This window comes from Chiloscyllium punctatum, chromosome 18, assembly GCF_047496795.1.
Source record: "Chiloscyllium punctatum isolate Juve2018m chromosome 18, sChiPun1.3, whole genome shotgun sequence".
Taxonomy (NCBI): domain Eukaryota; kingdom Metazoa; phylum Chordata; class Chondrichthyes; order Orectolobiformes; family Hemiscylliidae; genus Chiloscyllium; species Chiloscyllium punctatum.
The window spans coordinates 8,631,379-8,644,049 of NC_092756.1; the positions used below are offsets into that span (position 1 = coordinate 8,631,379).

The following is a 12,671-nucleotide window of genomic DNA, read 5'->3' on the forward strand; positions in this document are numbered from 1 at the left end:
TAGGTGAGGTATCTGGACGTGCAGGGAAATCTCTGCTGGATGTGGGAGGATCCTTTGGTGCCGTGATTTGCCGTGAAGGGAAGGTGTTGGCACAGGTTTTACACCTCTTGAATCAAAGGTGATGGGAGTGGAGGGTGGGTTGGTGGGGAGCATGGATCCAATGAGGGAGTCCCAGAGGAAATGGTCTTTGTGGAATGCTGAAAGGGGTGGGAAGGGAAATATATCTCTGATGGTGCGGTCTGATCGAAGGTGGTGGAACTGACAGAGGATGATCTGGGTGGAAGGTGAGGACTGGGGGTTCAATCCTTGTTGCGTTGGAGGTGTGGGGTTCAAGAGTAGAGGTGCAGGAAGAGGAGGAGATACACTGGAGAGCATTGTTGACCACATGGCAGGGGAAATTGTGAATCCTTGAAAGAGGAGGCAATTTGGTATGTTCTGGAGTGTTCTGCCAGCTTGCATCAAGTTTCACTGGAACACTGCAGTAAGCTTGAGACAGAGATTTTGGCCAGGGAACAGTCTTGTGTGTGAAAGAGCTGGTAACTGGAAGCTCAGGGTCTTTTTTGCAGCAGGACTTAGATAATCAGCCACCATTTCCACCACCGCCACTGAGATGCTGCCAGACACAGGTTCCTGTCCCCTCCATTAACAGCTATGCACCCTCCCAGCAAGATCGTAATCCACTCCTTTGTCTTTCCAAATGTTCTGGTCTCTCTTTGCACTCCATCTCAAACTATTATTTACTCTTTATCCCCTATCTCCTGCAGTCCAAAGATATGCCAGTTCGGTAAATTGGCCAAGCTACATTTCCCGTAGCGTTCTGGGGTGCATAGTTTAGGTGCATGAGTCAGGGGAAATGTAGAATAATAGGGTCGGGGAATGGGTTTGGGTGGGATAATCATCGGAGGGTGGTTGTGAGCGTGTTGGGCCGATGGCCCTGTTTCCACACGGTGGCTGGGAAAATTTAGAATTCCTACAATCGGATCTAAGGAAGGGTCACAGGTACCGGAATGACCCTCGGTGTGTGAAGGAGATGGAAACGGGAAAGGGGAAGTGGCAGCGGAAACCGAATGAAATGTGCCAGTTTAGACTGGGAGGGGTTTAATTACACTCTGTACAGGTCGCTAGTCCTGAATTAGAAACTCCTGCTCCCACGTTTGCAGCAAATGGGAAAATGTCTGCGGCCCTCAGGCAGTGATAGGTCCTGGGTTATAGCCGCCATCTTTATTGGGGGCAAGGTACAGCGAGGCGCATGGACATGTCCTCTTCCTGGGTGGGGGTGGGGCGATTTGAAGAGGAGCATTTACACATCAGACACATACCAAGGAAATATTTGTCTTTAATATTCATCTTGCACTGACTGTGAGCTTTGTCTTGTGATTTTTTTTAATCAGATATTAATTAAGAATAATTGAGACCGGGATCTCAACAGCATGTTTCTACAGTCAGCGGAGTCATCAGGATCTGAATATCATTGGCATTTAACTGTGGAACGAGAAAGGTTTGTCTGTTCTGTCTGTCGAAAAGTAGCTCATACGTTTAGGTAAAAACAATGTCCTGTGGCCCAACATTTCAACTCCCCTCCCACTCAGCAATGACATGGAGGTCCTGGGCCTCCTTCACCACCGCTCCCTCACCACCCGACGCCTGGAGGAAGAACGCCTCATCTTCCGCCTTTGAACACTTAAACCACAGGGCATCAATGTAGACTTCACCAGTTTCCTCATTTCGCCTTCCCCCACCTCACCCCAGTTCCAAACTTCCAGCTCAGCACTGTCCCCATGACTTGTCCTACCTGCCTATCTTCCTTTCCACCTATCCACTCCACGCTCCTCTCTGACCCATTACCTTCAGCATCACCCCAATCACCTATTGTACTCTTTCCTACGTTCTCCCCACCCCCACCCTCCTCTCATTTATCTCTCCACACTGCAGGCACCCTGTCTCTATTCCTGATGAAGGGCTTTTGCCCGAAACGTCGATTTTACTCCTCCTCGGATGCTGCCTGAACTGCTGTGCTTTTCCAGAACCACCCTATTCCAGACTCTCATATTTTTGTCAAACAAATAGCAGAAAAATGTACAAATTCATGGTTGGATCACCTTTGGGGTATGTGCTCTGTTCTGGGCCGTGCAGCCCGGGAAGGAGATATTGGTCTGAGAGGGAACATAGATTTATCCAAACTACACCTCGACTCTTTGCAGGAACTGTGATGTTTAGACCCAGTCAACCACTTCATGATTTTAACCTGTGAACTCCTTGTTTTCAATTCCCTGTAAATTTCCCATTAAAATTTCTTTTGGACTCAAATTCCAGTAACCTTTTCACGTGGAATTTTCCAGATTCTGACAATTATCTGTTCATCCAGAAATTGCTGAATGCTATGTTGACGCTGAGTGCTGCTTGGCTCAATGAGAATGTTTTGGAGTTGGGTGAAAACAGTGGGAGATGCGACAGGGAGAAGGTGACGCTGAAACTCAGTTTTAGTTCAGGCCATTCAGAATTTCACATGGTCCCAATGGGAACAGCCAATTTGTAAGCGATACTGCGGAGTATTTGTTAACAGTTTTTAAAGTATAATATATCAGCTTAAGTAAAGATTGGGGCTATTGATTATAATGGACACGTTTGAAGTGAAGGAAGGTTGAAAGCTCTTTTAAATTCTCTTAATGGGAGTAACTAGCTGAATCTAGAGAGACATTGAGACAGGAACCTTCACACCCGTGGTGGGCTCCTCTTTTACAATGTGGGAAATAAGGGACGCTTCCAGTGTCCCTGACGGCTATGTGTGTAGGAAGTGTGTCCATCTGCGCTTCTGGGAAACTGCTTTTCAGACCTGGAGCTGTGAGTGGACTCACTGTGGACCATCTATGATACTGAGAATATTATGGAGAGCACGTTTATTGAGTTCATCACACTGCAGGTGAGGGTTACACAGGCACAAAGGGAATGGGTGACCATCACATCAAGTTAAAGGCTCAGCAAGGGAGTGCAGCAGTCCCCATTGATCATCCCCTTCTCAAACAGATACTGTATACCGGTTGGAATTCTGTTGGGCGTTAATGGGTGGGGTGGCCTCTTGGGGAAATCAGCAACAGCCAGGGTCATGACACCACAGATAGCTCTGCTGCACCGAACAGGAGGAAAGACAGTTGCAGGGCTATAGTGACATGGGATCAATGGTCAGAGTAAGGGCAGGTACTTCTGTGGCCACAGACATGAATCAAGGATGGTATGTTACCTTCCTGGTGCTCGGATCTGTAATAGCATTGAGTGGCTACAGTGAGTTCTGTACCTGGAGGGTAAATAACCAATGGTTGTTGAACACACAGATAACAACGACATCGCGAAACAAAGGGATGAGGGCCTGAAATATGTATAAAGGAAAATCAGATATATTAAAATGAAAAGTAAGAATGTCAGAATTACACCCAGTGCCATGTGCTAGTGAGAGTAGGAACAAGAGGATAGATAAGCTGGCTGTGTGGCTGGAGAAATGGTGTACCACAGAAGGGTTTAGATGTTCCAGGCACTGCGACCATTTCTGGGCTAAGTGAGACTTGTACCAGCCTGACTGGTTACCCCTGGGCAGGGCTGGGAGAAATCTACTGGTGGGGTGATTACCAGTTCCATTGGTGAGATTGTAACTAGTCTGGCAGGGGGTTGGGAGCTAAAGAGTGGCTTAGATGGGCCAGATTCAGGTCAGGGGATGGGAGAAAGAGTCTTTGTGATGCAGGCAACAGCTCAGAAAGACAAAGGAAAGGAGAATTAAACGAGGATTGAGTCCTCTTCATCCATCAGTCCTGCCATCCCAGGGGTGAGAGTAAAAAAAATATGAAGCCTTTTAAATGTCTATGACTCTAAGTGCCTCAGCAAAATCGTGGAAATCTGAAATAAAAACAAACAAAAAAATTGCTGGAGATCCTCAGCAGGTCTGGCAGCATCTGAAACGGTGACAGTTGCAGGAAACAATGCAGTTTTGAAGACGTTGTATAATGCCATCCTACAACGTCCACTACGCCAGGCAAAATGTCCTCAGCCCGTCCTTATGGGTCACATGTTTCAATACTGGCAGCACCCTTATAAATCTTTTCTGGACTTTTTCAGGTTTCCCAACATCTTTCCTATAGCAGGGATACTAGAATGTAAAGCAGTCTGGGCATTCCAGAAGTGGCTGAGCCAATAAACTGTACAACCGAACCATGATTTCCCAACTCCTATACTCAATGCACTGCCCAATAACAGCTAGCACAGCAAACACCACCTTCACCGACCTGTCTACCTTCAGCCCCACTTTCAAGGAACTATCAAACCACTCTGCACAGTGTATTTGTTCGTCAACACTTCCCAGGAACTTGTTATTATGGGGCTGAGTCCTATCTTCCTGAAATCAGGGAGACTAGATTTGAATGTGGTATTCTAAAACTGGCCTCACCAATGCCCTGTACAGCCACAACGTGACCTCCTGACTCTTATACTCAGTGACAGAATCCATACAGTGTGGAAGTAGCCCATTCAGCCCATGAGACCTTACCAACCATCGGAATAGCATCCCACCTGAACCATGTGACCCAGCATTACCCACAGTTAATCCACCTAACCTGCACGTCTTTGGATTTTTTGAGGAAACCAGAGCGCCCAGAGGATGCCCGTGCAAACACACAGAGGGATAATGTGCAAACACGACAGACTGGAATCGAACCCAGGTCCCCTTATTGATGAGTGCACTGACCAATAAAGGTCAGCGTCCCAAATGCAGTCTTCAGCACCCAGTCTCCCTGAAACTTGACTTTCCAGGAACTATGCAGTTCTGAGCTCTTCAGAGGGATTGAAAGTGAGGAGGAGAAAACAGGAACAGGGTTGAGTTGTCGATCTATAAAATAACTTTCTGTTCCCCTCTCTCTGTTTCCCTCCCCCTCTGTTCCACTTCCACTTCTCTGATTCTCCCCTGCCTCTGCCTGTCCTCCCCTGCCCCCATCTCTGTCCTCACCTGTGCGACCACTCTCAATCCCCACATTCTCTCTTTCCCTCCACCCTCAGCCCACACTCTCTGCCTACTCTCCCCTCCCTCTCACCTAGTTCTGTATACCCTAACCACAGGAAAAAGACCTTGTCTATTTGCCCTACCCATGACTGGCTGATTTTATAAATCTCTATCAGGTCACCCCTCAGCCTCCGACCTGCAGGGAAAACACCCTATCCAACGCTGGCAACATCCTTGTAATTCTTTTCTGACCCCTTTCAAGTTTGAGAACATCCTTCCGATAAGAAGGAGACCAGAATTGCTGGAATATTTCAAAAGTTGCCTAATCAATGTCCTGTACAGCCACAGTATGACATCCCAACACCTATACTACATTCTCTGACCAATAAAGGAAAGCATACCAACTACCTTCTTCACTATCCTATCCACCTGTGACTCTACTTTTGAGGAACTATAAACCTGCACTCCAAGGTCTCTTTGTTTCACAACACTCCCTAGGAAGTTACTATTAACTGCAAAAGTCCTCCCCAGGTTTGCTTTCCTAAAATGCAGCATCTCACATTTTTGTAAACTGAACGCCTCAGCCCATTCGCCTATCTGATCGAGATCCCATTGTACTCTGAGGTAATCTTTTTCACTGTCCACTACACTGCCAATTTTGGTGTCATCTGCAAACATGCGAACATTACATCTTATGTTCTCATCCAAATCATTGATATAAATGGCAAACAGTAGTGGATTCAGCACCGATCTTTGTGACATTCCATTGGTCACAGGCCTCCAGCCTGAAAAGCATCACTCTACCACCACTCTCTGTCTTCGACCTTTGAACCAGTTCTATATTCAAATGGCTAGTTCTCCCAGTATCCCATGAGATCTAACCTTGCGAACCAATCTCCCATGAGGAACCTTGTCGAACGCCTTCCTGAAGTCCATGAAGATCATGTGCACCGCTCTGCCCTAATCAATCCGCTTTGTCACTTCTTCAGTAAACTCAGTCCAGTTCATGAGTCATGATTTCCCCCGCACAAGGCTGTTATTGATATCCAGGACTTAACTCTGTACATTGGGGTCTGCGTCGCCCAGTTATAGGATTTAATATTCTGGATAACGTTCACGTACACCAGCTTTGTGTTTGTGACTGCGTATTGAGTCTTGTTAATAACACCAACACAGGTGAGTTCCTTTTGAAAGGCAGTCCCTATATCCCTACCCCCTCCCAACTGCTCTGTCTCCTCCATCCCCACCGTAGACAGTAAGTACGAGGAGCTCATGGAGTTTCCATGTGAGTGAGCTTGTGAAAATCTTCCTTTCTTTCCACGAGTCCACCATGAAATGGTGGTAGTGTCCTTACCTCTGGACCCAGAGAATCGGGTTCAGAGTTTGGTAACAGCGGCTTTGAAGAGGCTGATTGGAAAACATGCCCAAGCCACCAGGCCATACTGTCTCCCAGCTGTCCCTGCCTGAGTCTCCAAACAGAACCTTCCTGTAGTTTCTCTCCTGTCAGACTCTCCCATTACTCAGTTTGTCCAGTATCCCCTCCTGCTGCTGCACTGATCCTGTCCCTCAATGAACTGTCCATCCTCCAGTGTCCTCCACATTCATTCATTGTTTACAATCCCATTGTCCCAGTCCTCCAGCCCCGCCCCCTCCACTCTATTGAGCAGCAGCTGATAACAATCCTCCAGGCTCCTGTGAGATCGAGAGCATGTTCCGTAGGAAGGGAGATCAGTGCACGGGCGCAGTGCTGGCCAGTTGTTGGCGTATGTGCAGGGCGGGTCAGTGCCAGGGAGGGAGGCTGTGGATGTGTGGGATTAATCTGTCATTGCCAGCTCCCTTCCTTATTTCCTCTGAGAACCCGACCCAGGGGAATAGCCCTTTGCGTGGTATCCTGACGAGTGGCCAAAAAATCAATGGGGGAGCATTTTGCAGCAAGGTATCAGAACTCTTATGAATAGTCAGGATTGTTATGGAAAATGACAAGGATGGGCCTCCAATTGGAGTTCTAATTTGTTTAATTTTAGTTCAACCAGATATGATTTGGCCAGTGTGTGCAGAATGGTTCTCATCAGAGAATGGGGGTTCTGGGAGATGGGGGGAGGATTCACCAACACCATGGAGGCTCCAAATCAAACTCATTGATTTGGTTCTTATTCTGCAGACAGCAGCTCGGAAACTGAATTCAAGGCGAGGAGAGAGATTGTGAGAACTGGGTGTGGAGGAAAGGAGGGATGAGATTGGTTTGGATTTCAGTTAACAAGAGAGAGAAATTGTGAGACTGAGATTTAGAGCTTTGGGGGAACAAGGAAACTACAATTTAATACTATCATTGTTCTATAAAGTTCAATCCTGTATTAACAATGGTGACTTGTTTTTTTCTGTTGAAGGGTACGGAAAGGGTGGATTTGCAGATGAGAAATTCAAATTGAACTTCATATTCAGATCTGATAGTTACTTGATCCGATCTGATCTGAATATCATTGGCCTTTTCATCTGGAAGGAAAGGTGTGCATTCTGTCCGTGGGCGGATATTTCAAATGTCAGTGTGACTGGAAAAAGTACTGAGACACAGCCAAGTCCATGTTAACGTGCTTTGAGGCTTTGAATGGAGGCTGGTTGTCAGTGTTATCTCCGTGGCAACGGCAGTTTAAAAAGTCTCCCCAACACCTCCGTGGCTCAGTCAAGTACTTGACAGGTGCTTCAGTTTTGGTGGGGTTGTCTGTCAGGATTCTCATGTGGAGGAGCCGGTGATGGAATGGGGTGGACAAAGTTAAAAATCACACGACACTAGGCTATAGTCCAACAGGTTTATTAGGAAGCACTAGCTTTCCAAGCACGATGTAATTTTTAACTTTATCAGGTTCATCTCTATGCTGACAGACTTCTTCAGATAAGTACTTCAACAATTAATTAGGCCATATGTTCCCCACGCAATAGGTTTCCTCGAGCAGTGTAAACTGCTATTCTTGCCCTGGGGATAGCTGCTCATTTGTAGACCCAGTCAAAATCTCATCAAGATTTTTGTTGATCTTTAAAGTTGTTCTAATCTCCTAGTTTCTCCTTGGTCTTTGCCAATTTGTATCCCTTCTGTTTCAATTTGGTAGACTCCCTTATTTCCTTAGACACAAATGGCAGAATTCTCCTTTTCCTACAGTCCTTCCTTTTCACTAATATATAATTTTGCTGTGCACTTTGAAAAATTACTGCCTCATCCTGTTGTCGTCTACTTTGTTTAAGCACAGGATCTTGGGATTGGATTTAATCTTCCAGCTTGCCATCCGTGTTATAAATTCAATCAGACTTCCCACAAGTCTTTTATCAGATTACGAGGGGAGGCGATGTTACCTGGGTGTTTTGGTTTTCATTGTCAGAGACCTTGGCTTCCACCACACTTTGAATAGGGAATTCCACAGATTCACAGCACATTGAGACAAGGACATTCTTCCTCATGAGAATAGAATAGAGTTCTTACAGTGCAGAAACAAGGTATTCGTTCATCGATTCCACACCAACGCTATGATGAGCATCCCATTCAGACCCACTCGTTCCTGTAACCCTGCTTTTGCAATGGCTAATGGTTTAACCTGCAAATGTATAGCAAATAAGTATGGCCAATTCACCTAACCTGCACATCTTTGGACTGTGGGAGGAAACTGGAGCACCCAGAAGAAACCCACTCAGACATCGGGAGAGCGTGTAAACTCCACCCATTCGCCTATGGCTGGAGTCAAACCCAGGTCCCTGAAGCTCTGAGGCAGCAATGCTATCCACTGAGCCACCTCTGCTACAAATCTACTTTGCCTCATTAACCTCCCCACCCCCACAATTGGTTGAATCTATGTTGCTTATGTCAGAAATCAGGTTATGGAAGCAGATGTCTCAGTAAAACCCAATGACAGCCCATATGTCCTGCGTGTCTGAATGGGGATTCTATACACAACAGCATCCAACCCACACTTTCCAGAGATAGGGCTCCAATGGCTTCATGGGGACGACAGTTCACACAATCCCTGAGGCAGGGACTACACGTGTGAGGGGAAACCCGGCACTGCACATGTACACATTGTTGGGCCGATTTTGGCGCATGTGCTTTGGGGTTACTAGCGGAAAGTATTTCACATTGTGATTGGCTGGAGGAGGAATGCATCTGCTTGTGCGTTAAAGTGTCATCACACCCATGTGGGACCAAGTTCCATCCCCAACTCATTGTAATGCTTGGAATCGACCAAGGGGAAACACAGAAGGTTCTGACCCATTCTCCCAGACTGAAGGTTCCTCTTCTGTCCATGATCTGCCACCTCCCTTTCTGTTTCCGTCTGTCGCATTCTACTGTTACATTACTGACTTGCAGCAACTAAAGGGAAAGGAAGTTTACCCAGAAAGGGTGCAGAGTCTAACCAGGGAGGGAATTGGGGGCATGGATCTGTTTATCAGTAACTCCATGAGAATAGGGAGGGTGTACATTAGTGTTAGCAGAGTCAGAACGGTGGGAGAGAGTAAGTGGACTGGAGGATTACAACTTTGGGGGGAGAAAGGGTAAAAAAATATTCTAGAGAAACTAGAATAGTCTGCTCTGAATTTCTATTCTGTGCATATTCCTTTACACAGGTTGCTAGATGGTGAAGATTTGCAGGCTGAAATCTCAAAATCATGTGCAGATTGTGATTAAGTTAACCAGCATTTGAAGAACCAAAGATGGAGAATCACTCGGCCAAAATCCTGCAACACTCTCCCTCACAGCATTGTCGGTCTATCTGTGCCAAATGGACTGCGAGTGGTTCAAGATGGCAGTTCACGACCATCTTCTCAAGGGTAAAGAGAGATGGGGAATAAATGCTGGCTGAGCCAGTGATGCCCATATCCTGGAAATGGGTTCTATATCTATTTACTGAAACCCAGTTGATGTTACGGCAGGATGATGAGGGACGCTGAGTGTATCCTCCAGGAGCAGCACCATCACATTACCCCCGCCTACACCCACACAGTAATACAGCAACGTCACTGGAAAAAAAGGCAGAGAAGCCCAAGGAGGACTGAGATATACTTCTTCGAGGTAAAGTCATCAAAGGGGATTGGAACAGAGCAGGAACAGGAGACTGAGCGGGATGGTCAGCTGTTTCCCATTGAATGGTGGAGCAGGAACGAAAGGCCGAATGGTCTCCTCCTGCTGCTATCTCCCAGGTATGTATATAGCTATGGAGCCCGGGTAGGAAGAAGTGGACAGGGATTCTCCAAGAGATTGCACTTCCACAACAGTTTTCAGTGAGGCATGGTTTGATGGATGTTATTTAACATTTATCTTTAAGACAAGGTTTGTGAATTTGTTTTTTTTAAAGCAAATGTACAAGTTTATTCCACAATAAAGAAAACTAAAATAATCGAAACTATCTGCATATAACAGCTTTTAAAATTTCAAATTCACTTGAGAACAAAATCCTGTCTACTCCTGGACACCACCACTTTCCAGTTACTCAAACTCCAGGGAAATATTCCCTCCCTGTCTGAGCCTTTGGTTTGATTTAACTCCTTTTCAGTTCTCATTCTGTGAGCTGTGAAACATTCTTTTTTCCCCATTTCTCTTATCCAGAAGTGTTATCACACACAGCTGAGCAACCTTCCCAGCATCAACATCATTATTCCATTATTTTGTTTTTTGTTAACATATAATCACCAGCAGGAGCACACCAGTGTCATCAGTTGAATATTTACAAACAAAGCCCATGATGGGCAAAGCAAACCATCACAAGTGACAGAGTGGGAAGGGACTAAATCAAAGTAGAGTTGAAGGTGAGGGGGCAGCGGTGGAGATGAAGCACTGTATCCCCTGCGGTGCCCACCTCTACCTCAACGAATCGAGAGCATTGATATACACCACATGCTCCTTCTCCAAGGACACCGTGCTGCATCGCCTTTATCCTCAATCGTAGAATAGAATCCCTACAGTGTGGAAGGAGAGCATTGGCCCATCAGACCCCACCGATCATCCGAAGAACATCACGCCCAGAGCACTCCATCCCTGTAACACTGCATTTCCCATGGCTGATCCACCTAGTCTGCACATTCCTGGACACTGTGGACAATTCAGCATAAGTGGTCCACCTAACCTGCAAAACTTTGGAGGCTGGGAGGAAACCAGAGCACCTGGAGGGGACCCACACTATCCTGGGGAGAATGTGGGAACCCCACACAGTGTGTTGACCAAGGCTGGACTCCAACCTTTTACCTGGTGCTGTGAAGCAGCCGTGCTACGATCATAATTTAAATCAAAACAGATGATCATTGCTCATTGTCACATTGCTGTTTGTGGAGACTTACTGCCCAGAGAGACACCCTGAGGTTCAGAAAGTGGCAATATAAATTCAGTCAACTCCAGCCCAATTCATGTGATTAACAACAACATCAATACTCCAACAGTGTCATCATGTACAAGGTCCAGTCCTAACTCTGATGAACAGTAACTCCAGAATCAGTGTCCTGCAGTGACGTGTGAACTCTATCCCACATGGAGCAAGTAGATGACCACTTCCCTGTGTGCACTTACTAGTCTCTCAGTCGTGTTGAAGACTGTGCAAATCCCTTGTCACAAAGAGAGGTAAACAATTCCTACCCAGTGTTAGGGGGCAGGATGAGTCACTGACTCCATTCTCACACACACAACATCTGAATGGTCTCTCCCCTGTGTGGGCTCACTGGGGTCCCAGGGGGGCAGGATGAATCACTGAATCCCTTCCCACACACTGACCATCTGAATGGCCTCTCCCCCAATGTGGGCTCACTGGGGATTCCGCAAGTGCTGCATTTGAGTGAATCTCTCCCCACACTGGGAGAAAGTGAATGACCTTTCCCCAGAGTGAGATTGCTGGTGTTTCAGCAGGTCACTGAGTGAATCCTTTCCGACACACGGAGCAGGTGAATGGCCTCTCCCCAGTGGGAATGCACTAATGTTTCCGCTAGTCAGAGATTTGAATGAATCCTTTCTCATACATGGAGCAGGTGAAGTGTCTAAATCCGCTGTGCCCTCTCTTGTACCTCAGCAGATTGCAAGATCGAGTAAATCCCTTCCCATAGGTGGGGCAGGTGAACGGCCTCTTCCCAGTGTGACTGTGTCGGTGAATGTCCCACTGGGAGGGGTAAGTGAATTCCTAATTCTAATTGAGCCCAATCTCATTCTGCTCGGACCAGAACCTGTTCCAGAGAGAGTTGCAGGAAAGGCAGAATGCTCAGCTGTAGCTGCTCACCTGACCAGTCACCAGACCCGAAAGGTTCACTCGACACAGATGCTGCCAGACCTGCTGAATCTTTCCAGCCATTTCTGTTTTTGTTTCTGATTTTCCAGCATTTTCAGATGTTTAGTTTTCCAGTACTCATCTTGTCTGTTGCAGAGGAGTTTATTGATGAAGTTCGAGTGTTTTGAAAATCGTACGTCAGGACACACATCAGCTATGATGATCATGAATGGCAGAGCAGGGTTAAGGGCTAAATGGCCTCTTCCTGTTTCGATGAAAGTTATCCACCGTCAGCTTGTGGTAACATGTCCCATCATTGCTCACTTCACCTCCATGTCTAACACACTGTTACTGATGAACAAACCTCCTGTGTTTGAACTAAACCTGCTCATGTTCAGTGGCTCCCACTCCTGCCACCCGGGTTTAACTCTCATCATGGAATGCTGTCTCGTATTACTGCGGGA

The 12,671-nt window shown here is 46.5% G+C and overlaps 1 long non-coding RNA gene across 1 annotated transcript in view; it reads left to right on the top strand.

Annotated features, from left to right (window-relative positions):
* LOC140488921 (uncharacterized) overlaps positions 1–7,616 on the top strand; it is a 28,436-nt gene extending 20,820 nt beyond the window's left edge. The window contains exons 3-4 of the long non-coding RNA XR_011963052.1: positions 1,392–1,498; positions 7,369–7,616. This is a non-coding gene — a long non-coding RNA (uncharacterized lncRNA). The remainder of the gene's footprint in view (positions 1–1,391; positions 1,499–7,368) is intronic.
* Positions 7,617–12,671: the final 5,055 nt, after the last annotated feature.